The 22,203-nt window shown below is 51.1% G+C and overlaps 25 non-coding genes across 25 annotated transcripts; all 25 read right to left on the bottom strand.

Moving 5' to 3' along the window:
- Nucleotides 1-317: 317 nt before the first annotated feature.
- LOC148996783 (U1 spliceosomal RNA) lies at nt 318-482 on the bottom strand. Its single transcript, XR_016150493.1, has one exon. It is a non-coding gene; the product is annotated as a U1 spliceosomal RNA (small nuclear RNA).
- Nucleotides 483-821: 339 nt separating this feature from the next.
- LOC148996782 (U2 spliceosomal RNA) lies at nt 822-1,006 on the bottom strand. The gene has a single exon (XR_016149376.1). It is a non-coding gene; the product is annotated as a U2 spliceosomal RNA (small nuclear RNA).
- A 1,110-nt stretch (nt 1,007-2,116) lies between these two features.
- LOC148996781 (U1 spliceosomal RNA) lies at nt 2,117-2,281 on the bottom strand. Its single transcript, XR_016150492.1, has one exon. It is a non-coding gene; the product is annotated as a U1 spliceosomal RNA (small nuclear RNA).
- A 339-nt stretch (nt 2,282-2,620) lies between these two features.
- LOC148996780 (U2 spliceosomal RNA) lies at nt 2,621-2,811 on the bottom strand. The gene has a single exon (XR_016149100.1). It is a non-coding gene; the product is annotated as a U2 spliceosomal RNA (small nuclear RNA).
- A 1,110-nt stretch (nt 2,812-3,921) lies between these two features.
- On the bottom strand, nt 3,922-4,086 carry LOC148996779 (U1 spliceosomal RNA). The gene has a single exon (XR_016150490.1). It is a non-coding gene; the product is annotated as a U1 spliceosomal RNA (small nuclear RNA).
- A 339-nt stretch (nt 4,087-4,425) lies between these two features.
- On the bottom strand, nt 4,426-4,616 carry LOC148996778 (U2 spliceosomal RNA). Its single transcript, XR_016149098.1, has one exon. It is a non-coding gene; the product is annotated as a U2 spliceosomal RNA (small nuclear RNA).
- Nucleotides 4,617-5,726: 1,110 nt separating this feature from the next.
- On the bottom strand, nt 5,727-5,891 carry LOC148996777 (U1 spliceosomal RNA). The gene has a single exon (XR_016150488.1). It is a non-coding gene; the product is annotated as a U1 spliceosomal RNA (small nuclear RNA).
- A 338-nt stretch (nt 5,892-6,229) lies between these two features.
- On the bottom strand, nt 6,230-6,420 carry LOC148996776 (U2 spliceosomal RNA). The gene has a single exon (XR_016149095.1). It is a non-coding gene; the product is annotated as a U2 spliceosomal RNA (small nuclear RNA).
- A 1,109-nt stretch (nt 6,421-7,529) lies between these two features.
- LOC148996775 (U1 spliceosomal RNA) lies at nt 7,530-7,694 on the bottom strand. The gene has a single exon (XR_016150487.1). It is a non-coding gene; the product is annotated as a U1 spliceosomal RNA (small nuclear RNA).
- A 339-nt stretch (nt 7,695-8,033) lies between these two features.
- On the bottom strand, nt 8,034-8,224 carry LOC148996774 (U2 spliceosomal RNA). Its single transcript, XR_016149094.1, has one exon. It is a non-coding gene; the product is annotated as a U2 spliceosomal RNA (small nuclear RNA).
- Nucleotides 8,225-9,337: 1,113 nt separating this feature from the next.
- Nucleotides 9,338-9,502, bottom strand: LOC148996773 (U1 spliceosomal RNA). The gene has a single exon (XR_016150486.1). It is a non-coding gene; the product is annotated as a U1 spliceosomal RNA (small nuclear RNA).
- Nucleotides 9,503-9,841: 339 nt separating this feature from the next.
- Nucleotides 9,842-10,032, bottom strand: LOC148996772 (U2 spliceosomal RNA). Its single transcript, XR_016149093.1, has one exon. It is a non-coding gene; the product is annotated as a U2 spliceosomal RNA (small nuclear RNA).
- Nucleotides 10,033-11,135: 1,103 nt separating this feature from the next.
- On the bottom strand, nt 11,136-11,300 carry LOC148996771 (U1 spliceosomal RNA). Its single transcript, XR_016150484.1, has one exon. It is a non-coding gene; the product is annotated as a U1 spliceosomal RNA (small nuclear RNA).
- Nucleotides 11,301-11,638: 338 nt separating this feature from the next.
- On the bottom strand, nt 11,639-11,829 carry LOC148996770 (U2 spliceosomal RNA). Its single transcript, XR_016149091.1, has one exon. It is a non-coding gene; the product is annotated as a U2 spliceosomal RNA (small nuclear RNA).
- A 1,115-nt stretch (nt 11,830-12,944) lies between these two features.
- LOC148996769 (U1 spliceosomal RNA) lies at nt 12,945-13,109 on the bottom strand. Its single transcript, XR_016150483.1, has one exon. It is a non-coding gene; the product is annotated as a U1 spliceosomal RNA (small nuclear RNA).
- Nucleotides 13,110-13,448: 339 nt separating this feature from the next.
- On the bottom strand, nt 13,449-13,639 carry LOC148996768 (U2 spliceosomal RNA). The gene has a single exon (XR_016149089.1). It is a non-coding gene; the product is annotated as a U2 spliceosomal RNA (small nuclear RNA).
- Nucleotides 13,640-14,749: 1,110 nt separating this feature from the next.
- LOC148996767 (U1 spliceosomal RNA) lies at nt 14,750-14,914 on the bottom strand. The gene has a single exon (XR_016150482.1). It is a non-coding gene; the product is annotated as a U1 spliceosomal RNA (small nuclear RNA).
- Nucleotides 14,915-15,253: 339 nt separating this feature from the next.
- Nucleotides 15,254-15,444, bottom strand: LOC148996766 (U2 spliceosomal RNA). The gene has a single exon (XR_016149088.1). It is a non-coding gene; the product is annotated as a U2 spliceosomal RNA (small nuclear RNA).
- A 1,110-nt stretch (nt 15,445-16,554) lies between these two features.
- LOC148996765 (U1 spliceosomal RNA) lies at nt 16,555-16,719 on the bottom strand. Its single transcript, XR_016150481.1, has one exon. It is a non-coding gene; the product is annotated as a U1 spliceosomal RNA (small nuclear RNA).
- Nucleotides 16,720-17,057: 338 nt separating this feature from the next.
- Nucleotides 17,058-17,246, bottom strand: LOC148996764 (U2 spliceosomal RNA). The gene has a single exon (XR_016149371.1). It is a non-coding gene; the product is annotated as a U2 spliceosomal RNA (small nuclear RNA).
- A 1,110-nt stretch (nt 17,247-18,356) lies between these two features.
- Nucleotides 18,357-18,521, bottom strand: LOC148996763 (U1 spliceosomal RNA). The gene has a single exon (XR_016150480.1). It is a non-coding gene; the product is annotated as a U1 spliceosomal RNA (small nuclear RNA).
- Nucleotides 18,522-18,860: 339 nt separating this feature from the next.
- On the bottom strand, nt 18,861-19,051 carry LOC148996762 (U2 spliceosomal RNA). Its single transcript, XR_016149086.1, has one exon. It is a non-coding gene; the product is annotated as a U2 spliceosomal RNA (small nuclear RNA).
- Nucleotides 19,052-20,161: 1,110 nt separating this feature from the next.
- LOC148996761 (U1 spliceosomal RNA) lies at nt 20,162-20,326 on the bottom strand. Its single transcript, XR_016150479.1, has one exon. It is a non-coding gene; the product is annotated as a U1 spliceosomal RNA (small nuclear RNA).
- Nucleotides 20,327-20,664: 338 nt separating this feature from the next.
- LOC148996760 (U2 spliceosomal RNA) lies at nt 20,665-20,855 on the bottom strand. Its single transcript, XR_016149085.1, has one exon. It is a non-coding gene; the product is annotated as a U2 spliceosomal RNA (small nuclear RNA).
- Nucleotides 20,856-21,965: 1,110 nt separating this feature from the next.
- LOC148996759 (U1 spliceosomal RNA) lies at nt 21,966-22,130 on the bottom strand. The gene has a single exon (XR_016150478.1). It is a non-coding gene; the product is annotated as a U1 spliceosomal RNA (small nuclear RNA).
- Nucleotides 22,131-22,203: the final 73 nt, after the last annotated feature.

Genomic DNA, 22,203 nt, shown 5'->3' with positions numbered 1-22,203 from the left:
ATATCACGTGACGTTTCACACGTGCACAATGTTTTCATACCACATGATAGAACTCCTCATTCCGAACAACTTTGCCTCCAGGACAACTGCTGTGAACTAAGTCGTCCGTCAAATATTGGAGACTATTTGAAGAATTGAGGAGAAAAAAGAAAACCCTCCTCACACAGACCGGTCCTAGACTGTTTCGTATCTCTCGAGCAACCGCCGCAGTTCAACTCTCTGGACTGCCTCTGGATATTGAAGAAGTGGAGAAAAAAAACAAAACAAAAGAACCTCAAGTGGAGCTTTAACAATCTGCCCTTTTAACCAGTGTTGTCCAGGGGAGAGCGCGAACGCAGTCCCCCACTACCATAAATTATGCAGTCGAGATTCCCACATTTGGGGAATTCGCAGGGGTCAGCACAACCCAGAGTGCAATGGCCGAGCCTCGCCCTGGGTGAACCACCTTCCTGATCATGGTGTCTCCCCTGCCAGGTAAGTATGAATTCCCAGGCCTTCAGTCAGAAGCACCCTGCCCCTCTCCCCAATCCTCACCAGCGGTTTGCCAGTCAAAAAAGGGGCTTTTTTTTTTTTTTTTTTTTTTTGCACGCTCCGCATCCGGCTCCATGAGCCATAAATGTACATAATGCGCCGTCCCCGAATAGTGGACGGATCAGATGTTAAACTGACAGAGGAACAGGGGTTCCTTTTTGTCTTGTTTTTACACCACAATTCTACCCAGGCTAGTATAGCACATGATCACCTACAACACCCACTCACACTAGCTCCATTATCACCTTCTGCCACACAAGACCACTACATTTCTTTCATTGAACACTTTAGGAGGGTGCACCGTTCCCAGAAGTACTGCAATACCGGGTCGAGAGTGGACGGAGCAAGCCCCTATGCCATCTCCCAGGACCAAAAATCAATTTAATATGTGGTGCCCGGGTAGGGCACGTATCAGATATTAAACTGATAAGAACAGATACTACACTTGATCTTAGCCAAAAGGCCGAGAAGCGATGACGCAGCGACGCCGAGGCGGGGGAGCCGGCAAAGGCCACGCCCACCTGGGCCGCGGCGAGAGGGTCTAAGGTCGCCGGCAAACAAGCTCAGCTCAGATTGGTTGACACCGAAAATGGATCACAACAGAGTGCACAGCACGACACTCTGGAGTGCAACCTGGGATTTTGGATCATCAACATTCCGCCTTAAAAGTGAGCGGGCAGACCAAAGCGTCCGTGGTAGAGACTTGAAACTCTGAGGGATGGTAGGACCGGCCCGGTACTACAACCTCACCAAGGCTCGCCCCGATCGGCCCCAAGGTGGCGCTGCAGCGATCAAAAGTACGAAATGGCTCGTAACTCCTCGACCGTCGGTCGCAGACCCAAGTGTCTTACATCACCGGAATCCTTGGCTCGAGCCGAACAAGATGCATGCCTCGGATTGGGTGGTCGCGCTGGCGAGATTTTCGGGTATTTTGGATTTTCTGAAAAACCTACTTTTGCACACTAGTCCTAGGTTTTTTGCCCGATCTGACCCAAACCGGTGCAGAAAGATTCTCTGGAGTCTGACTGCCAACAGGGATCGGGAAACAGTTGGAATTTCCATCCACGTTGGCGACGGTACGCCAAAACGTTGGGGGTGGGCGAGGCGGGCTTTACTTAAACGGCTATAACTCTCCAACGGAATGAGACAATTGCACCCAACTCGGTACACCTGTGTACGGGCTCAGCCCGTGGTCACGTGAAGAGGAATGCGGCGACTGGCCACTTGGTGGCGCTGTAAACAGAAAAAAACACAACATGGGTGGCTGAATATCACGTGACGTTTCACACGTGCACAATGTTTTCATACCACATGATAGAACTCCTCATTCCGAACAACTTTGCCTCCAGGACAACTGCTGTGAACTAAGTCGTCCGTCAAATATTGGAGACTATTTGAAGAATTGAGGAGAAAAAAGAAAACCCTCCTCACACAGACCGGTCCTAGACTGTTTCGTATCTCTCGAGCAACCGCCGCAGTTCAACTCTCTGGACTGCCTCTGGATATTGAAGAAGTGGAGAAAAAAAACAAAACAAAAGAACCTCAAGTGGAGCTTTAACAATCTGCCCTTTTAACCAGTGTTGTCCAGGGGAGAGCGCGAACGCAGTCCCCCACTACCATAAATTATGCAGTCGAGATTCCCACATTTGGGGAATTCGCAGGGGTCAGCACAACCCAGAGTGCAATGGCCGAGCCTCGCCCTGGGTGAACCACCTTCCTGATCATGGTGTCTCCCCTGCCAGGTAAGTATGAATTCCCAGGCCTTCAGTCAGAAGCACCCTGCCCCTCTCCCCAATCCTCACCAGCGGTTTGCCAGTCAAAAAAGGGGCTTTTTTTTTTTTTTTTTTTTTTTGCACGCTCCGCATCCGGCTCCATGAGCCATAAATGTACATAATGCGCCGTCCCCGAATAGTGGACGGATCAGATGTTAAACTGACAGAGGAACAGGGGTTCCTTTTTGTCTTGTTTTTACACCACAATTCTACCCAGGCTAGTATAGCACATGATCACCTACAACACCCACTCACACTAGCTCCATTATCACCTTCTGCCACACAAGACCACTACATTTCTTTCATTGAACACTTTAGGAGGGTGCACCGTTCCCAGAAGTACTGCAATACCGGGTCGATGCGTGGAGTGGACGGAGCAAGCCCCTATGCCATCTCCCAGGACCAAAAATCAATTTAATATGTGGTGCCCGGGTAGGGCACGTATCAGATATTAAACTGATAAGAACAGATACTACACTTGATCTTAGCCAAAAGGCCGAGAAGCGATGACGCAGCGACGCCGAGGCGGGGGAGCCGGCAAAGGCCACGCCCACCTGGGCCGCGGCGAGAGGGTCTAAGGTCGCCGGCAAACAAGCTCAGCTCAGATTGGTTGACACCGAAAATGGATCACAACAGAGTGCACAGCACGACACTCTGGAGTGCAACCTGGGATTTTGGATCATCAACATTCCGCCTTAAAAGTGAGCGGGCAGACCAAAGCGTCCGTGGTAGAGACTTGAAACTCTGAGGGATGGTAGGACCGGCCCGGTACTACAACCTCACCAAGGCTCGCCCCGATCGGCCCCAAGGTGGCGCTGCAGCGATCAAAAGTACGAAATGGCTCGTAACTCCTCGACCGTCGGTCGCAGACCCAAGTGTCTTACATCACCGGAATCCTTGGCTCGAGCCGAACAAGATGCATGCCTCGGATTGGGTGGTCGCGCTGGCGAGATTTTCGGGTATTTTGGATTTTCTGAAAAACCTACTTTTGCACACTAGTCCTAGGTTTTTTGCCCGATCTGACCCAAACCGGTGCAGAAAGATTCTCTGGAGTCTGACTGCCAACAGGGATCGGGAAACAGTTGGAATTTCCATCCACGTTGGCGACGGTACGCCAAAACGTTGGGGGTGGGCGAGGCGGGCTTTACTTAAACGGCTATAACTCTCCAACGGAATGAGACAATTGCACCCAACTCGGTACACCTGTGTACGGGCTCAGCCCGTGGTCACGTGAAGAGGAATGCGGCGACTGGCCACTTGGTGGCGCTGTAAACAGAAAAAAACACAACATGGGTGGCTGAATATCACGTGACGTTTCACACGTGCACAATGTTTTCATACCACATGATAGAACTCCTCATTCCGAACAACTTTGCCTCCAGGACAACTGCTGTGAACTAAGTCGTCCGTCAAATATTGGAGACTATTTGAAGAATTGAGGAGAAAAAAGAAAACCCTCCTCACACAGACCGGTCCTAGACTGTTTCGTATCTCTCGAGCAACCGCCGCAGTTCAACTCTCTGGACTGCCTCTGGATATTGAAGAAGTGGAGAAAAAAAACAAAACAAAAGAACCTCAAGTGGAGCTTTAACAATCTGCCCTTTTAACCAGTGTTGTCCAGGGGAGAGCGCGAACGCAGTCCCCCACTACCATAAATTATGCAGTCGAGATTCCCACATTTGGGGAATTCGCAGGGGTCAGCACAACCCAGAGTGCAATGGCCGAGCCTCGCCCTGGGTGAACCACCTTCCTGATCATGGTGTCTCCCCTGCCAGGTAAGTATGAATTCCCAGGCCTTCAGTCAGAAGCACCCTGCCCCTCTCCCCAATCCTCACCAGCGGTTTGCCAGTCAAAAAAGGGGCTTTTTTTTTTTTTTTTTTTTTTTGCACGCTCCGCATCCGGCTCCATGAGCCATAAATGTACATAATGCGCCGTCCCCGAATAGTGGACGGATCAGATGTTAAACTGACAGAGGAACAGGGGTTCCTTTTTGTCTTGTTTTTACACCACAATTCTACCCAGGCTAGTATAGCACATGATCACCTACAACACCCACTCACACTAGCTCCATTATCACCTTCTGCCACACAAGACCACTACATTTCTTTCATTGAACACTTTAGGAGGGTGCACCGTTCCCAGAAGTACTGCAATACCGGGTCGATGCGTGGAGTGGACGGAGCAAGCCCCTATGCCATCTCCCAGGACCAAAAATCAATTTAATATGTGGTGCCCGGGTAGGGCACGTATCAGATATTAAACTGATAAGAACAGATACTACACTTGATCTTAGCCAAAAGGCCGAGAAGCGATGACGCAGCGACGCCGAGGCGGGGGAGCCGGCAAAGGCCACGCCCACCTGGGCCGCGGCGAGAGGGTCTAAGGTCGCCGGCAAACAAGCTCAGCTCAGATTGGTTGACACCGAAAATGGATCACAACAGAGTGCACAGCACGACACTCTGGAGTGCAACCTGGGATTTTGGATCATCAACATTCCGCCTTAAAAGTGAGCGGGCAGACCAAAGCGTCCGTGGTAGAGACTTGAAACTCTGAGGGATGGTAGGACCGGCCCGGTACTACAACCTCACCAAGGCTCGCCCCGATCGGCCCCAAGGTGGCGCTGCAGCGATCAAAAGTACGAAATGGCTCGTAACTCCTCGACCGTCGGTCGCAGACCCAAGTGTCTTACATCACCGGAATCCTTGGCTCGAGCCGAACAAGATGCATGCCTCGGATTGGGTGGTCGCGCTGGCGAGATTTTCGGGTATTTTGGATTTTCTGAAAAACCTACTTTTGCACACTAGTCCTAGGTTTTTTGCCCGATCTGACCCAAACCGGTGCAGAAAGATTCTCTGGAGTCTGACTGCCAACAGGGATCGGGAAACAGTTGGAATTTCCATCCACGTTGGCGACGGTACGCCAAAACGTTGGGGGTGGGCGAGGCGGGCTTTACTTAAACGGCTATAACTCTCCAACGGAATGAGACAATTGCACCCAACTCGGTACACCTGTGTACGGGCTCAGCCCGTGGTCACGTGAAGAGGAATGCGGCGACTGGCCACTTGGTGGCGCTGTAAACAGAAAAAAACACAACATGGGTGGCTGAATATCACGTGACGTTTCACACGTGCACAATGTTTTCATACCACATGATAGAACTCCTCATTCCGAACAACTTTGCCTCCAGGACAACTGCTGTGAACTAAGTCGTCCGTCAAATATTGGAGACTATTTGAAGAATTGAGGAGAAAAAAGAAAACCCTCCTCACACAGACCGGTCCTAGACTGTTTCGTATCTCTCGAGCAACCGCCGCAGTTCAACTCTCTGGACTGCCTCTGGATATTGAAGAAGTGGAGAAAAAAAACAAAACAAAAGAACCTCAAGTGGAGCTTTAACAATCTGCCCTTTTAACCAGTGTTGTCCAGGGGAGAGCGCGAACGCAGTCCCCCACTACCATAAATTATGCAGTCGAGATTCCCACATTTGGGGAATTCGCAGGGGTCAGCACAACCCAGAGTGCAATGGCCGAGCCTCGCCCTGGGTGAACCACCTTCCTGATCATGGTGTCTCCCCTGCCAGGTAAGTATGAATTCCCAGGCCTTCAGTCAGAAGCACCCTGCCCCTCTCCCCAATCCTCACCAGCGGTTTGCCAGTCAAAAAAGGGGCTTTTTTTTTTTTTTTTTTTTTTGCACGCTCCGCATCCGGCTCCATGAGCCATAAATGTACATAATGCGCCGTCCCCGAATAGTGGACGGATCAGATGTTAAACTGACAGAGGAACAGGGGTTCCTTTTTGTCTTGTTTTTACACCACAATTCTACCCAGGCTAGTATAGCACATGATCACCTACAACACCCACTCACACTAGCTCCATTATCACCTTCTGCCACACAAGACCACTACATTTCTTTCATTGAACACTTTAGGAGGGTGCACCGTTCCCAGAAGTACTGCAATACCGGGTCGATGCGTGGAGTGGACGGAGCAAGCCCCTATGCCATCTCCCAGGACCAAAAATCAATTTAATATGTGGTGCCCGGGTAGGGCACGTATCAGATATTAAACTGATAAGAACAGATACTACACTTGATCTTAGCCAAAAGGCCGAGAAGCGATGACGCAGCGACGCCGAGGCGGGGGAGCCGGCAAAGGCCACGCCCACCTGGGCCGCGGCGAGAGGGTCTAAGGTCGCCGGCAAACAAGCTCAGCTCAGATTGGTTGACACCGAAAATGGATCACAACAGAGTGCACAGCACGACACTCTGGAGTGCAACCTGGGATTTTGGATCATCAACATTCCGCCTTAAAAGTGAGCGGGCAGACCAAAGCGTCCGTGGTAGAGACTTGAAACTCTGAGGGATGGTAGGACCGGCCCGGTACTACAACCTCACCAAGGCTCGCCCCGATCGGCCCCAAGGTGGCGCTGCAGCGATCAAAAGTACGAAATGGCTCGTAACTCCTCGACCGTCGGTCGCAGACCCAAGTGTCTTACATCACCGGAATCCTTGGCTCGAGCCGAACAAGATGCATGCCTCGGATTGGGTGGTCGCGCGGCGAGATTTTCGGGTATTTTGGATTTTCTGAAAAACCTACTTTTGCACACTAGTCCTAGGTTTTTTGCCCGATCTGACCCAAACCGGTGCAGAAAGATTCTCTGGAGTCTGACTGCCAACAGGGATCGGGAAACAGTTGGAATTTCCATCCACGTTGGCGACGGTACGCCAAAACGTTGGGGGTGGGCGAGGCGGGCTTTACTTAAACGGCTATAACTCTCCAACGGAATGAGACGATTGCACCCAACTCGGTACACCTGTGTACGGGCTCAGCCCGTGGTCACGTGAAGAGGAATGCGGCGACTGGCCACTTGGTGGCGCTGTAAACAGAAAAAAACACAACATGGGTGGCTGAATATCACGTGACGTTTCACACGTGCACAATGTTTTCATACCACATGATAGAACTCCTCATTCCGAACAACTTTGCCTCCAGGACAACTGCTGTGAACTAAGTCGTCCGTCAAATATTGGAGACTATTTGAAGAATTGAGGAGAAAAAAGAAAACCCTCCTCACACAGACCGGTCCTAGACTGTTTCGTATCTCTCGAGCAACCGCCGCAGTTCAACTCTCTGGACTGCCTCTGGATATTGAAGAAGTGGAGAAAAAAAACAAAACAAAAGAACCTCAAGTGGAGCTTTAACAATCTGCCCTTTTAACCAGTGTTGTCCAGGGGAGAGCGCGAACGCAGTCCCCCACTACCATAAATTATGCAGTCGAGATTCCCACATTTGGGGAATTCGCAGGGGTCAGCACAACCCAGAGTGCAATGGCCGAGCCTCGCCCTGGGTGAACCACCTTCCTGATCATGGTGTCTCCCCTGCCAGGTAAGTATGAATTCCCAGGCCTTCAGTCAGAAGCACCCTGCCCCTCTCCCCAATCCTCACCAGCGGTTTGCCAGTCAAAAAAGGGGCTTTTTTTTTTTTTTTTTTTTTTTGCACGCTCCGCATCCGGCTCCATGAGCCATAAATGTACATAATGCGCCGTCCCCGAATAGTGGACGGATCAGATGTTAAACTGACAGAGGAACAGGGGTTCCTTTTTGTCTTGTTTTTACACCACAATTCTACCCAGGCTAGTATAGCACATGATCACCTACAACACCCACTCACACTAGCTCCATTATCACCTTCTGCCACACAAGACCACTACATTTCTTTCATTGAACACTTTAGGAGGGTGCACCGTTCCCAGAAGTACTGCAATACCGGGTCGATGCGTGGAGTGGACGGAGCAAGCCCCTATGCCATCTCCCAGGACCAAAAATCAATTTAATATGTGGTGCCCGGGTAGGGCACGTATCAGATATTAAACTGATAAGAACAGATACTACACTTGATCTTAGCCAAAAGGCCGAGAAGCGATGACGCAGCGACGCCGAGGCGGGGGAGCCGGCAAAGGCCACGCCCACCTGGGCCGCGGCGAGAGGGTCTAAGGTCGCCGGCAAACAAGCTCAGCTCAGATTGGTTGACACCGAAAATGGATCACAACAGAGTGCACAGCACGACACTCTGGAGTGCAACCTGGGATTTTGGATCATCAACATTCCGCCTTAAAAGTGAGCGGGCAGACCAAAGCGTCCGTGGTAGAGACTTGAAACTCTGAGGGATGGTAGGACCGGCCCGGTACTACAACCTCACCAAGGCTCGCCCCGATCGGCCCCAAGGTGGCGCTGCAGCGATCAAAAGTACGAAATGGCTCGTAACTCCTCGACCGTCGGTCGCAGACCCAAGTGTCTTACATCACCGGAATCCTTGGCTCGAGCCGAACAAGATGCATGCCTCGGATTGGGTGGTCGCGCTGGCGAGATTTTCGGGTATTTTGGATTTTCTGAAAAACCTACTTTTGCACACTAGTCCTAGGTTTTTTGCCCGATCTGACCCAAACCGGTGCAGAAAGATTCTCTGGAGTCCGACTGCCAACAGGGATCGGGAAACAGTTGGAATTTCCATCCACGTTGGCGACGGTACGCCAAAACGTTGGGGGTGGGCGAGGCGGGCTTTACTTAAACGGCTATAACTCTCCAACGGAATGAGACAATTGCACCCAACTCGGTACACCTGTGTACGGGCTCAGCCCGTGGTCACGTGAAGAGGAATGCGGCGACTGGCCACTTGGTGGCGCTGTAAACAGAAAAAAACACAACATGGGTGGCTGTATATCACGTGACGTTTCACACGTGCACAATGTTTTCATAGCACATGATAGAACTCCTCATTCCGAACAACTTTGCCTCCAGGACAACTGCTGTGAACCAAGTCGTCCGTCAAATATTGGAGACTATTTGAAGAATTGAGGAGAAAAAAGAAAACCCTCCTCACACAGACCGGTCCTAGACTGTTTCGTATCTCTCGAGCAACCGCCGCAGTTCAACTCTCTGGACTGCCTCTGGATATTGAAGAAGTGGAGAAAAAAAAACAAAAAACAAAAGAACCTCAAGTGGAGCTTTAACAATCTGCCCTTTTAACCAGTGTTGTCCAGGGGAGAGCGCGAACGCAGTCCCCCACTACCATAAATTATGCAGTCGAGATTCCCACATTTGGGGAATTCGCAGGGGTCAGCACAACCCAGAGTGCAATGGCCGAGCCTCGCCCTGGGTGAACCACCTTCCTGATCATGGTGTCTCCCCTGCCAGGTAAGTATGAATTCCCAGGCCTTCAGTCAGAAGCACCCTGCCCCTCTCCCCAATCCTCACCAGCGGTTTGCCAGTCAAAAAAGGGGCTTTTTTTTTTTTTTTTTTTTTTTGCACGCTCCGCATCCGGCTCCATGAGCCATAAATGTACATAATGCGCCGTCCCCGAATAGTGGACGGATCAGATGTTAAACTGACAGAGGAACAGGGGTTCCTTTTTGTCTTGTTTTTACACCACAATTCTACCCAGGCTAGTATAGCACATGATCACCTACAACACCCACTCACACTAGCTCCATTATCACCTTCTGCCACACAAGACCACTACATTTCTTTCATTGAACACTTTAGGAGGGTGCACCGTTCCCAGAAGTACTGCAATACCGGGTCGATGCGTGGAGTGGACGGAGCAAGCCCCTATGCCATCTCCCAGGACCAAAAATCAATTTAATATGTGGTGCCCGGGTAGGGCACGTATCAGATATTAAACTGATAAGAACAGATACTACACTTGATCTTAGCCAAAAGGCCGAGAAGCGATGACGCAGCGACGCCGAGGCGGGGGAGCCGGCAAAGGCCACGCCCACCTGGGCCGCGGCGAGAGGGTCTAAGGTCGCCGGCAAACAAGCTCAGCTCAGATTGGTTGACACCGAAAATGGATCACAACAGAGTGCACAGCACGACACTCTGGAGTGCAACCTGGGATTTTGGATCATCAACATTCCGCCTTAAAAGTGAGCGGGCAGACCAAAGCGTCCGTGGTAGAGACTTGAAACTCTGAGGGATGGTAGGACCGGCCCGGTACTACAACCTCACCAAGGCTATCGGCCCCAAGGTGGCGCTGCAGCGATCAAAAGTACGAAATGGCTCGTAACTCCTCGACCGTCGGTCGCAGACCCAAGTGTCTTACATCACCGGAATCCTTGGCTCGAGCCGAACAAGATGCATGCCTCGGATTGGGTGGTCGCGCTGGCGAGATTTTCGGGTATTTTGGATTTTCTGAAAAACCTACTTTTGCACACTAGTCCTAGGTTTTTTGCCCGATCTGACCCAAACCGGTGCAGAAAGATTCTCTGGAGTCTGACTGCCAACAGGGATCGGGAAACAGTTGGAATTTCCATCCACGTTGGCGACGGTACGCCAAAACGTTGGGGGTGGGCGAGGCGGGCTTTACTTAAACGGCTATAACTCTCCAACGGAATGAGACAATTGCACCCAACTCGGTACACCTGTGTACGGGCTCAGCCCGTGGTCACGTGAAGAGGAATGCGGCGACTGGCCACTTGGTGGCGCTGTAAACAGAAAAAAACACAACATGGGTGGCTGAATATCACGTGACGTTTCACACGTGCACAATGTTTTCATACCACATGATAGAACTCCTCATTCCGAACAACTTTGCCTCCAGGACAACTGCTGTGAACTAAGTCGTCCGTCAAATATTGGAGACTATTTGAAGAATTGAGGAGAAAAAAGAAAACCCTCCTCACACAGACCGGTCCTAGACTGTTTCGTATCTCTCGAGCAACCGCCGCAGTTCAACTCTCTGGACTGCCTCTGGATATTGAAGAAGTGGAGAAAAAAAACAAAACAAAAGAACCTCAAGTGGAGCTTTAACAATCTGCCCTTTTAACCAGTGTTGTCCAGGGGAGAGCGCGAACGCAGTCCCCCACTACCATAAATTATGCAGTCGAGATTCCCACATTTGGGGAATTCGCAGGGGTCAGCACAACCCAGAGTGCAATGGCCGAGCCTCGCCCTGGGTGAACCACCTTCCTGATCATGGTGTCTCCCCTGCCAGGTAAGTATGAATTCCCAGGCCTTCAGTCAGAAGCACCCTGCCCCTCTCCCCAATCCTCACCAGCGGTTTGCCAGTCAAAAAAGGGGCTTTTTTTTTTTTTTTTTTTTTTGCACGCTCCGCATCCGGCTCCATGAGCCATAAATGTACATAATGCGCCGTCCCCGAATAGTGGACGGATCAGATGTTAAACTGACAGAGGAACAGGGGTTCCTTTTTGTCTTGTTTTTACACCACAATTCTACCCAGGCTAGTATAGCACATGATCACCTACAACACCCACTCACACTAGCTCCATTATCACCTTCTGCCACACAAGACCACTACATTTCTTTCATTGAACACTTTAGGAGGGTGCACCGTTCCCAGAAGTACTGCAATACCGGGTCGATGCGTGGAGTGGACGGAGCAAGCCCCTATGCCATCTCCCAGGACCAAAAATCAATTTAATATGTGGTGCCCGGGTAGGGCACGTATCAGATATTAAACTGATAAGAACAGATACTACACTTGATCTTAGCCAAAAGGCCGAGAAGCGATGACGCAGCGACGCCGAGGCGGGGGAGCCGGCAAAGGCCACGCCCACCTGGGCCGCGGCGAGAGGGTCTAAGGTCGCCGGCAAACAAGCTCAGCTCAGATTGGTTGACACCGAACCGAAAATGGATCACAACAGAGTGCACAGCACGACACTCTGGAGTGCAACCTGGGATTTTGGATCATCAACATTCCGCCTTAAAAGTGAGCGGGCAGACCAAAGCGTCCGTGGTAGAGACTTGAAACTCTGAGGGATGGTAGGACCGGCCCGGTACTACAACCTCACCAAGGCTCGCCCCGATCGGCCCCAAGGTGGCGCTGCAGCGATCAAAAGTACGAAATGGCTCGTAACTCCTCGACCGTCGGTCGCAGACCCAAGTGTCTTACATCACCGGAATCCTTGGCTCGAGCCGAACAAGATGCATGCCTCGGATTGGGTGGTCGCGCTGGCGAGATTTTCGGGTATTTTGGATTTTCTGAAAAACCTACTTTTGCACACTAGTCCTAGGTTTTTTGCCCGATCTGACCCAAACCGGTGCAGAAAGATTCTCTGGAGTCTGACTGCCAACAGGGATCGGGAAACAGTTGGAATTTCCATCCACGTTGGCGACGGTACGCCAAAACGTTGGGGGTGGGCGAGGCGGGCTTTACTTAAACGGCTATAACTCTCCAACGGAATGAGACAATTGCACCCAACTCGGTACACCTGTGTACGGGCTCAGCCCGTGGTCACGTGAAGAGGAATGCGGCGACTGGCCACTTGGTGGCGCTGTAAACAGAAAAAAACACAACATGGGTGGCTGAATATCACGTGACGTTTCACACGTGCACAATGTTTTCATACCACATGATAGAACTCCTCATTCCGAACAACTTTGCCTCCAGGACAACTGCTGTGAACTAAGTCGTCCGTCAAATATTGGAGACTATTTGAAGAATTGAGGAGAAAAAAGAAAACCCTCCTCACACAGACCGGTCCTAGACTGTTTCGTATCTCTCGAGCAACCGCCGCAGTTCAACTCTCTGGACTGCCTCTGGATATTGAAGAAGTGGAGAAAAAAAACAAAACAAAAGAACCTCAAGTGGAGCTTTAACAATCTGCCCTTTTAACCAGTGTTGTCCAGGGGAGAGCGCGAACGCAGTCCCCCACTACCATAAATTATGCAGTCGAGATTCCCACATTTGGGGAATTCGCAGGGGTCAGCACAACCCAGAGTGCAATGGCCGAGCCTCGCCCTGGGTGAACCACCTTCCTGATCATGGTGTCTCCCCTGCCAGGTAAGTATGAATTCCCAGGCCTTCAGTCAGAAGCACCCTGCCCCTCTCCCCAATCCTCACCAGCGGTTTGCCAGTCAAAAAAGGGGCTTTTTTTTTTTTTTTTTTTTTTTGCACGCTCCGCATCCGGCTCCATGAGCCATAAATGTACATAATGCGCCGTCCCCGAATAGTGGACGGATCAGATGTTAAACTGACAGAGGAACAGGGGTTCCTTTTTGTCTTGTTTTTACACCACAATTCTACCCAGGCTAGTATAGCACATGATCACCTACAACACCCACTCACACTAGCTCCATTATCACCTTCTGCCACACAAGACCACTACATTTCTTTCATTGAACACTTTAGGAGGGTGCACCGTTCCCAGAAGTACTGCAATACCGGGTCGATGCGTGGAGTGGACGGAGCAAGCCCCTATGCCATCTCCCAGGACCAAAAATCAATTTAATATGTGGTGCCCGGGTAGGGCACGTATCAGATATTAAACTGATAAGAACAGATACTACACTTGATCTTAGCCAAAAGGCCGAGAAGCGATGACGCAGCGACGCCGAGGCGGGGGAGCCGGCAAAGGCCACGCCCACCTGGGCCGCGGCGAGAGGGTCTAAGGTCGCCGGCAAACAAGCTCAGCTCAGATTGGTTGACACCGAAAATGGATCACAACAGAGTGCACAGCACGACACTCTGGAGTGCAACCTGGGATTTTGGATCATCAACATTCCGCCTTAAAAGTGAGCGGGCAGACCAAAGCGTCCGTGGTAGAGACTTGAAACTCTGAGGGATGGTAGGACCGGCCCGGTACTACAACCTCACCAAGGCTCGCCCCGATCGGCCCCAAGGTGGCGCTGCAGCGATCAAAAGTACGAAATGGCTCGTAACTCCTCGACCGTCGGTCGCAGACCCAAGTGTCTTACATCACCGGAATCCTTGGCTCGAGCCGAACAAGATGCATGCCTCGGATTGGGTGGTCGCGCTGGCGAGATTTTCGGGTATTTTGGATTTTCTGAAAAACCTACTTTTGCACACTAGTCCTAGGTTTTTTGCCCGATCTGACCCAAACCGGTGCAGAAAGATTCTCTGGAGTCTGACTGCCAACAGGGATCGGGAAACAGTTGGAATTTCCATCCACGTTGGCGACGGTACGCCAAAACGTTGGGGGTGGGCGAGGCGGGCTTTACTTAAACGGCTATAACTCTCCAACGGAATGAGACAATTGCACCCAACTCGGTACACCTGTGTACGGGCTCAGCCCGTGGTCACGTGAAGAGGAATGCGGCGACTGGCCACTTGGTGGCGCTGTAAACAGAAAAAAACACAACATGGGTGGCTGAATATCACGTGACGTTTCACACGTGCACAATGTTTTCATACCACATGATAGAACTCCTCATTCCGAACAACTTTGCCTCCAGGACAACTGCTGTGAACTAAGTCGTCCGTCAAATATTGGAGACTATTTGAAGAATTGAGGAGAAAAAAGAAAACCCTCCTCACACAGACCGGTCCTAGACTGTTTCGTATCTCTCGAGCAACCGCCGCAGTTCAACTCTCTGGACTGCCTCTGGATATTGAAGAAGTGGAGAAAAAAAACAAAACAAAAGAACCTCAAGTGGAGCTTTAACAATCTGCCCTTTTAACCAGTGTTGTCCAGGGGAGAGCGCGAACGCAGTCCCCCACTACCATAAATTATGCAGTCGAGATTCCCACATTTGGGGAATTCGCAGGGGTCAGCACAACCCAGAGTGCAATGGCCGAGCCTCGCCCTGGGTGAACCACCTTCCTGATCATGGTGTCTCCCCTGCCAGGTAAGTATGAATTCCCAGGCCTTCAGTCAGAAGCACCCTGCCCCTCTCCCCAATCCTCACCAGCGGTTTGCCAGTCAAAAAAGGGGCTTTTTTTTTTTTTTTTTTTTTTTGCACGCTCCGCATCCGGCTCCATGAGCCATAAATGTACATAATGCGCCGTCCCCGAATAGTGGACGGATCAGATGTTAAACTGACAGAGGAACAGGGGTTCCTTTTTGTCTTGTTTTTACACCACAATTCTACCCAGGCTAGTATAGCACATGATCACCTACAACACCCACTCACACTAGCTCCATTATCACCTTCTGCCACACAAGACCACTACATTTCTTTCATTGAACACTTTAGGAGGGTGCACCGTTCCCAGAAGTACTGCAATACCGGGTCGATGCGTGGAGTGGACGGAGCAAGCCCCTATGCCATCTCCCAGGACCAAAAATCAATTTAATATGTGGTGCCCGGGTAGGGCACGTATCAGATATTAAACTGATAAGAACAGATACTACACTTGATCTTAGCCAAAAGGCCGAGAAGCGATGACGCAGCGACGCCGAGGCGGGGGAGCCGGCAAAGGCCACGCCCACCTGGGCCGCGGCGAGAGGGTCTAAGGTCGCCGGCAAACAAGCTCAGCTCAGATTGGTTGACACCGAAAATGGATCACAACAGAGTGCACAGCACGACACTCTGGAGTGCAACCTGGGATTTTGGATCATCAACATTCCGCCTTAAAAGTGAGCGGGCAGACCAAAGCGTCCGTGGTAGAGACTTGAAACTCTGAGGGATGGTAGGACCGGCCCGGTACTACAACCTCACCAAGGCTCGCCCCGATCGGCCCCAAGGTGGCGCTGCAGCGATCAAAAGTACGAAATGGCTCGTAACTCCTCGACCGTCGGTCGCAGACCCAAGTGTCTTACATCACCGGAATCCTTGGCTCGAGCCGAACAAGATGCATGCCTCGGATTGGGTGGTCGCGCTGGCGAGATTTTCGGGTATTTTGGATTTTCTGAAAAACCTACTTTTGCACACTAGTCCTAGGTTTTTTGCCCGATCTGACCCAAACCGGTGCAGAAAGATTCTCTGGAGTCTGACTGCCAACAGGGATCGGGAAACAGTTGGAATTTCCATCCACGTTGGCGACGGTACGCCAAAACGTTGGGGGTGGGCGAGGCGGGCTTTACTTAAACGGCTATAACTCTCCAACGGAATGAGACAATTGCACCCAACTCGGTACACCTGTGTACGGGCTCAGCCCGTGGTCACGTGAAGAGGAATGCGGCGACTGGCCACTTGGTGGCGCTGTAAACAGAAAAAAACACAACATGGGTGGCTGTATATCACGTGACGTTTCACACGTGCACAATGTTTTCATACCACATGATAGAACTCCTCATTCCGAACAACTTTGCCTCCAGGACAACTGCTGTGAACTAAGTCGTCCGTCAAATATTGGAGACTATTTGAAGAATTGAGGAGAAAAAAGAAAACCCTCCTCACACAGACCGGTCCTAGACTGTTTCGTATCTCTCGAGCAACCGCCGCAGTTCAACTCTCTGGACTGCCTCTGGATATTGAAGAAGTGGAGAAAAAAAACAAAACAAAAGAACCTCAAGTGGAGCTTTAACAATCTGCCCTTTTAACCAGTGTTGTCCAGGGGAGAGCGCGAACGCAGTCCCCCACTACCATAAATTATGCAGTCGAGATTCCCACATTTGGGGAATTCGCAGGGGTCAGCACAACCCAGAGTGCAATGGCCGAGCCTCGCCCTGGGTGAACCACCTTCCTGATCATGGTGTCTCCCCTGCCAGGTAAGTATGAATTCCCAGGCCTTCAGTCAGAAGCACCCTGCCCCTCTCCCCAATCCTCACCAGCGGTTTGCCAGTCAAAAAAGGGGCTTTTTTTTTTTTTTTTTTTTTTGCACGCTCCGCATCCGGCTCCATGAGCCATAAATGTACATAATGCGCCGTCCCCGAATAGTGGACGGATCAGATGTTAAACTGACAGAGGAACAGGGGTTCCTTTTTGTCTTGTTTTTACACCACAATTCTACCCAGGCTAGTATAGCACATGATCACCTACAACACCCACTCACACTAGCTCCATTATCACCTTCTGCCACACAAGACCACTACATTTCTTTCATTGAACACTTTAGGAGGGTGCACCGTTCCCAGAAGTACTGCAATACCGGGTCGATGCGTGGAGTGGACGGAGCAAGCCCCTATGCCATCTCCCAGGACCAAAAATCAATTTAATGTGGTGCCCGGGTAGGGCACGTATCAGATATTAAACTGATAAGAACAGATACTACACTTGATCTTAGCCAAAAGGCCGAGAAGCGATGACGCAGCGACGCCGAGGCGGGGGAGCCGGCAAAGGCCACGCCCACCTGGGCCGCGGCGAGAGGGTCTAAGGTCGCCGGCAAACAAGCTCAGCTCAGATTGGTTGACACCGAAAATGGATCACAACAGAGTGCACAGCACGACACTCTGGAGTGCAACCTGGGATTTTGGATCATCAACATTCCGCCTTAAAAGTGAGCGGGCAGACCAAAGCGTCCGTGGTAGAGACTTGAAACTCTGAGGGATGGTAGGACCGGCCCGGTACTACAACCTCACCAAGGCTCGCCCCGATCGGCCCCAAGGTGGCGCTGCAGCGATCAAAAGTACGAAATGGCTCGTAACTCCTCGACCGTCGGTCGCAGACCCAAGTGTCTTACATCACCGGAATCCTTGGCTCGAGCCGAACAAGATGCATGCCTCGGATTGGGTGGTCGCGCTGGCGAGATTTTCGGGTATTTTGGATTTTCTGAAAAACCTACTTTTGCACACTAGTCCTAGGTTTTTTGCCCGATCTGACCCAAACCGGTGCAGAAAGATTCTCTGGAGTCTGACTGCCAACAGGGATCGGGAAACAGTTGGAATTTCCATCCACGTTGGCGACGGTACGCCAAAACGTTGGGGGTGGGCGAGGCGGGCTTTACTTAAACGGCTATAACTCTCCAACGGAATGAGACAATTGCACCCAACTCGGTACACCTGTGTACGGGCTCAGCCCGTGGTCACGTGAAGAGGAATGCGGCGACTGGCCACTTGGTGGCGCTGTAAACAGAAAAAAACACAACATGGGTGGCTGAATATCACGTGACGTTTCACACGTGCACAATGTTTTCATACCACATGATAGAACTCCTCATTCCGAACAACTTTGCCTCCAGGACAACTGCTGTGAACTAAGTCGTCCGTCAAATATTGGAGACTATTTGAAGAATTGAGGAGAAAAAAGAAAACCCTCCTCACACAGACCGGTCCTAGACTGTTTCGTATCTCTCGAGCAACCGCCGCAGTTCAACTCTCTGGACTGCCTCTGGATATTGAAGAAGTGGAGAAAAAAAACAAAACAAAAGAACCTCAAGTGGAGCTTTAACAATCTGCCCTTTTAACCAGTGTTGTCCAGGGGAGAGCGCGAACGCAGTCCCCCACTACCATAAATTATGCAGTCGAGATTCCCACATTTGGGGAATTCGCAGGGGTCAGCACAACCCAGAGTGCAATGGCCGAGCCTCGCCCTGGGTGAACCACCTTCCTGATCATGGTGTCTCCCCTGCCAGGTAAGTATGAATTCCCAGGCCTTCAGTCAGAAGCACCCTGCCCCTCTCCCCAATCCTCACCAGCGGTTTGCCAGTCAAAAAAGGGGCTTTTTTTTTTTTTTTTTTTTTTTGCACGCTCCGCATCCGGCTCCATGAGCCATAAATGTACATAATGCGCCGTCCCCGAATAGTGGACGGATCAGATGTTAAACTGACAGAGGAACAGGGGTTCCTTTTTGTCTTGTTTTTACACCACAATTCTACCCAGGCTAGTATAGCACATGATCACCTACAACACCCACTCACACTAGCTCCATTATCACCTTCTGCCACACAAGACCACTACATTTCTTTCATTGAACACTTTAGGAGGGTGCACCGTTCCCAGAAGTACTGCAATACCGGGTCGATGCGTGGAGTGGACGGAGCAAGCCCCTATGCCATCTCCCAGGACCAAAAATCAATTTAATATGTGGTGCCCGGGTAGGGCACGTATCAGATATTAAACTGATAAGAACAGATACTACACTTGATCTTAGCCAAAAGGCCGAGAAGCGATGACGCAGCGACGCCGAGGCGGGGGAGCCGGCAAAGGCCACGCCCACCTGGGCCGCGGCGAGAGGGTCTAAGGTCGCCGGCAAACAAGCTCAGCTCAGATTGGTTGACACCGAAAATGGATCACAACAGAGTGCACAGCACGACACTCTGGAGTGCAACCTGGGATTTTGGATCATCAACATTCCGCCTTAAAAGTGAGCGGGCAGACCAAAGCGTCCGTGGTAGAGACTTGAAACTCTGAGGGATGGTAGGACCGGCCCGGTACTACAACCTCACCAAGGCTCGCCCCGATCGGCCCCAAGGTGGCGCTGCAGCGATCAAAAGTACGAAATGGCTCGTAACTCCTCGACCGTCGGTCGCAGACCCAAGTGTCTTACATCACCGGAATCCTTGGCTCGAGCCGAACAAGATGCATGCCTCGGATTGGGTGGTCGCGCTGGCGAGATTTTCGGGTATTTTGGATTTTCTGAAAAACCTACTTTTGCACACTAGTCCTAGGTTTTTTGCCCGATCTGACCCAAACCGGTGCAGAAAGATTCTCTGGAGTCTGACTGCCAACAGGGATCGGGAAACAGTTGGAATTTCCATCCACGTTGGCGACGGTACGCCAAAACGTTGGGGGTGGGCGAGGCGGGCTTTACTTAAACGGCTATAACTCTCCAACGGAATGAGACAATTGCACCCAACTCGGTACACCTGTGTACGGGCTCAGCCCGTGGTCACGTGAAGAGGAATGCGGCGACTGGCCACTTGGTGGCGCTGTAAACAGAAAAAAACACAACATGGGTGGCTGAATATCACGTGACGTTTCACACGTGCACAATGTTTTCATACCACATGATAGAACTCCTCATTCCGAACAACTTTGCCTCCAGGACAACTGCTGTGAACTAAGTCGTCCGTCAAATATTGGAGACTATTTGAAGAATTGAGGAGAAAAAAGAAAACCCTCCTCACACAGACCGGTCCTAGACTGTTTCGTATCTCTCGAGCAACCGCCGCAGTTCAACTCTCTGGACTGCCTCTGGATATTGAAGAAGTGGAGAAAAAAAACAAAACAAAAGAACCTCAAGTGGAGCTTTAACAATCTGCCCTTTTAACCAGTGTTGTCCAGGGGAGAGCGCGAACGCAGTCCCCCACTACCATAAATTATGCAGTCGAGATTCCCACATTTGGGGAATTCGCAGGGGTCAGCACAACCCAGAGTGCAATGGCCGAGCCTCGCCCTGGGTGAACCACCTTCCTGATCATGGTGTCTCCCCTGCCAGGTAAGTATGAATTCCCAGGCCTTCAGTCAGAAGCACCCTGCCCCTCTCCCCAATCCTCACCAGCGGTTTGCCAGTCAAAAAAGGGGCTTTTTTTTTTTTTTTTTTTTTTGCACGCTCCGCATCCGGCTCCATGAGCCATAAATGTACATAATGCGCCGTCCCCGAATAGTGGACGGATCAGATGTTAAACTGACAGAGGAACAGGGGTTCCTTTTTGTCTTGTTTTTACACCACAATTCTACCCAGGCTAGTATAGCACATGATCACCTACAACACCCACTCACACTAGCTCCATTATCACCTTCTGCCACACAAGACCACTACATTTCTTTCATTGAACACTTTAGGAGGGTGCACCGTTCCCAGAAGTACTGCAATACCGGGTCGATGCGTGGAGTGGACGGAGCAAGCCCCTATGCCATCTCCCAGGACCAAAAATCAATTTAATATGTGGTGCCCGGGTAGGGCACGTATCAGATATTAAACTGATAAGAACAGATACTACACTTGATCTTAGCCAAAAGGCCGAGAAGCGATGACGCAGCGACGCCGAGGCGGGGGAGCCGGCAAAGGCCACGCCCACCTGGGCCGCGGCGAGAGGGTCTAAGGTCGCCGGCAAACAAGCTCAGCTCAGATTGGTTGACACCGAAAATGGATCACAACAGAGTGCACAGCACGACACTCTGGAGTGCAACCTGGGATTTTGGATCATCAACATTCCGCCTTAAAAGTGAGCGGGCAGACCAAAGCGTCCGTGGTAGAGACTTGAAACTCTGAGGGATGGTAGGACCGGCCCGGTACTACAACCTCACCAAGGCTCGCCCCGATCGGCCCCAAGGTGGCGCTGCAGCGATCAAAAGTACGAAATGGCTCGTAACTCCTCGACCGTCGGTCGCAGACCCAAGTGTCTTACATCACCGGAATCCTTGGCTCGAGCCGAACAAGATGCATGCCTCGGATTGGGTGGTCGCGCTGGCGAGATTTTCGGGTATTTTGGATTTTCTGAAAAACCTACTTTTGCACACTAGTCCTAGGTTTTTTGCCCGATCTGACCCAAACCGGTGCAGAAAGATTCTCTGGAGTCTGACTGCCAACAGGGATCGGGAAACAGTTGGAATTTCCATCCACGTTGGCGACGGTACGCCAAAACGTTGGGGGTGGGCGAGGCGGGCTTTACTTAAACGGCTATAACTCTCCAACGGAATGAGACAATTGCACCCAACTCGGTACACCTGTGTACGGGCTCAGCCCGTGGTCACGTGAAGAGGAATGCGGCGACTGGCCACTTGGTGGCGCTGTAAACAGAAAAAAACACAACATGGGTGGCTGAATATCACGTGACGTTTCACACGTGCACAATGTTTTCATACCACATGATAGAACTCCTCATTCCGAACAACTTTGCCTCCAGGACAACTGCTGTGAACTAAGTCGTCCGTCAAATATTGGAGACTATTTGAAGAATTGAGGAGAAAAAAGAAAACCCTCCTCACACAGACCGGTCCTAGACTGTTTCGTATCTCTCGAGCAACCGCCGCAGTTCAACTCTCTGGACTGCCTCTGGATATTGAAGAAGTGGAGAAAAAAAACAAAACAAAAGAACCTCAAGTGGAGCTTTAACAATCTGCCCTTTTAACCAGTGTTGTCCAGGGGAGAGCGCGAACGCAGTCCCCCACTACCATAAATTATGCAGTCGAGATTCCCACATTTGGGGAATTCGCAGGGGTCAGCACAACCCAGAGTGCAATGGCCGAGCCTCGCCCTGGGTGAACCACCTTCCTGATCATGGTGTCTCCCCTGCCAGGTAAGTATGAATTCCCAGGCCTTCAGTCAGAAGCACCCTGCCCCTCTCCCCAATCCTCACCAGCGGTTTGCCAGTCAAAAA

Source organism: Pimephales promelas, chromosome 2, assembly GCF_988280905.1.
Source record: "Pimephales promelas chromosome 2, fPimPro1.hap1.1, whole genome shotgun sequence".
Classification (NCBI taxonomy): Eukaryota; Metazoa; Chordata; class Actinopteri; order Cypriniformes; family Leuciscidae; genus Pimephales; species Pimephales promelas.
The sequence above is the reverse complement of the archived record's forward strand: the minus strand, read 5'-3'. Positions and strand labels throughout refer to the sequence as shown.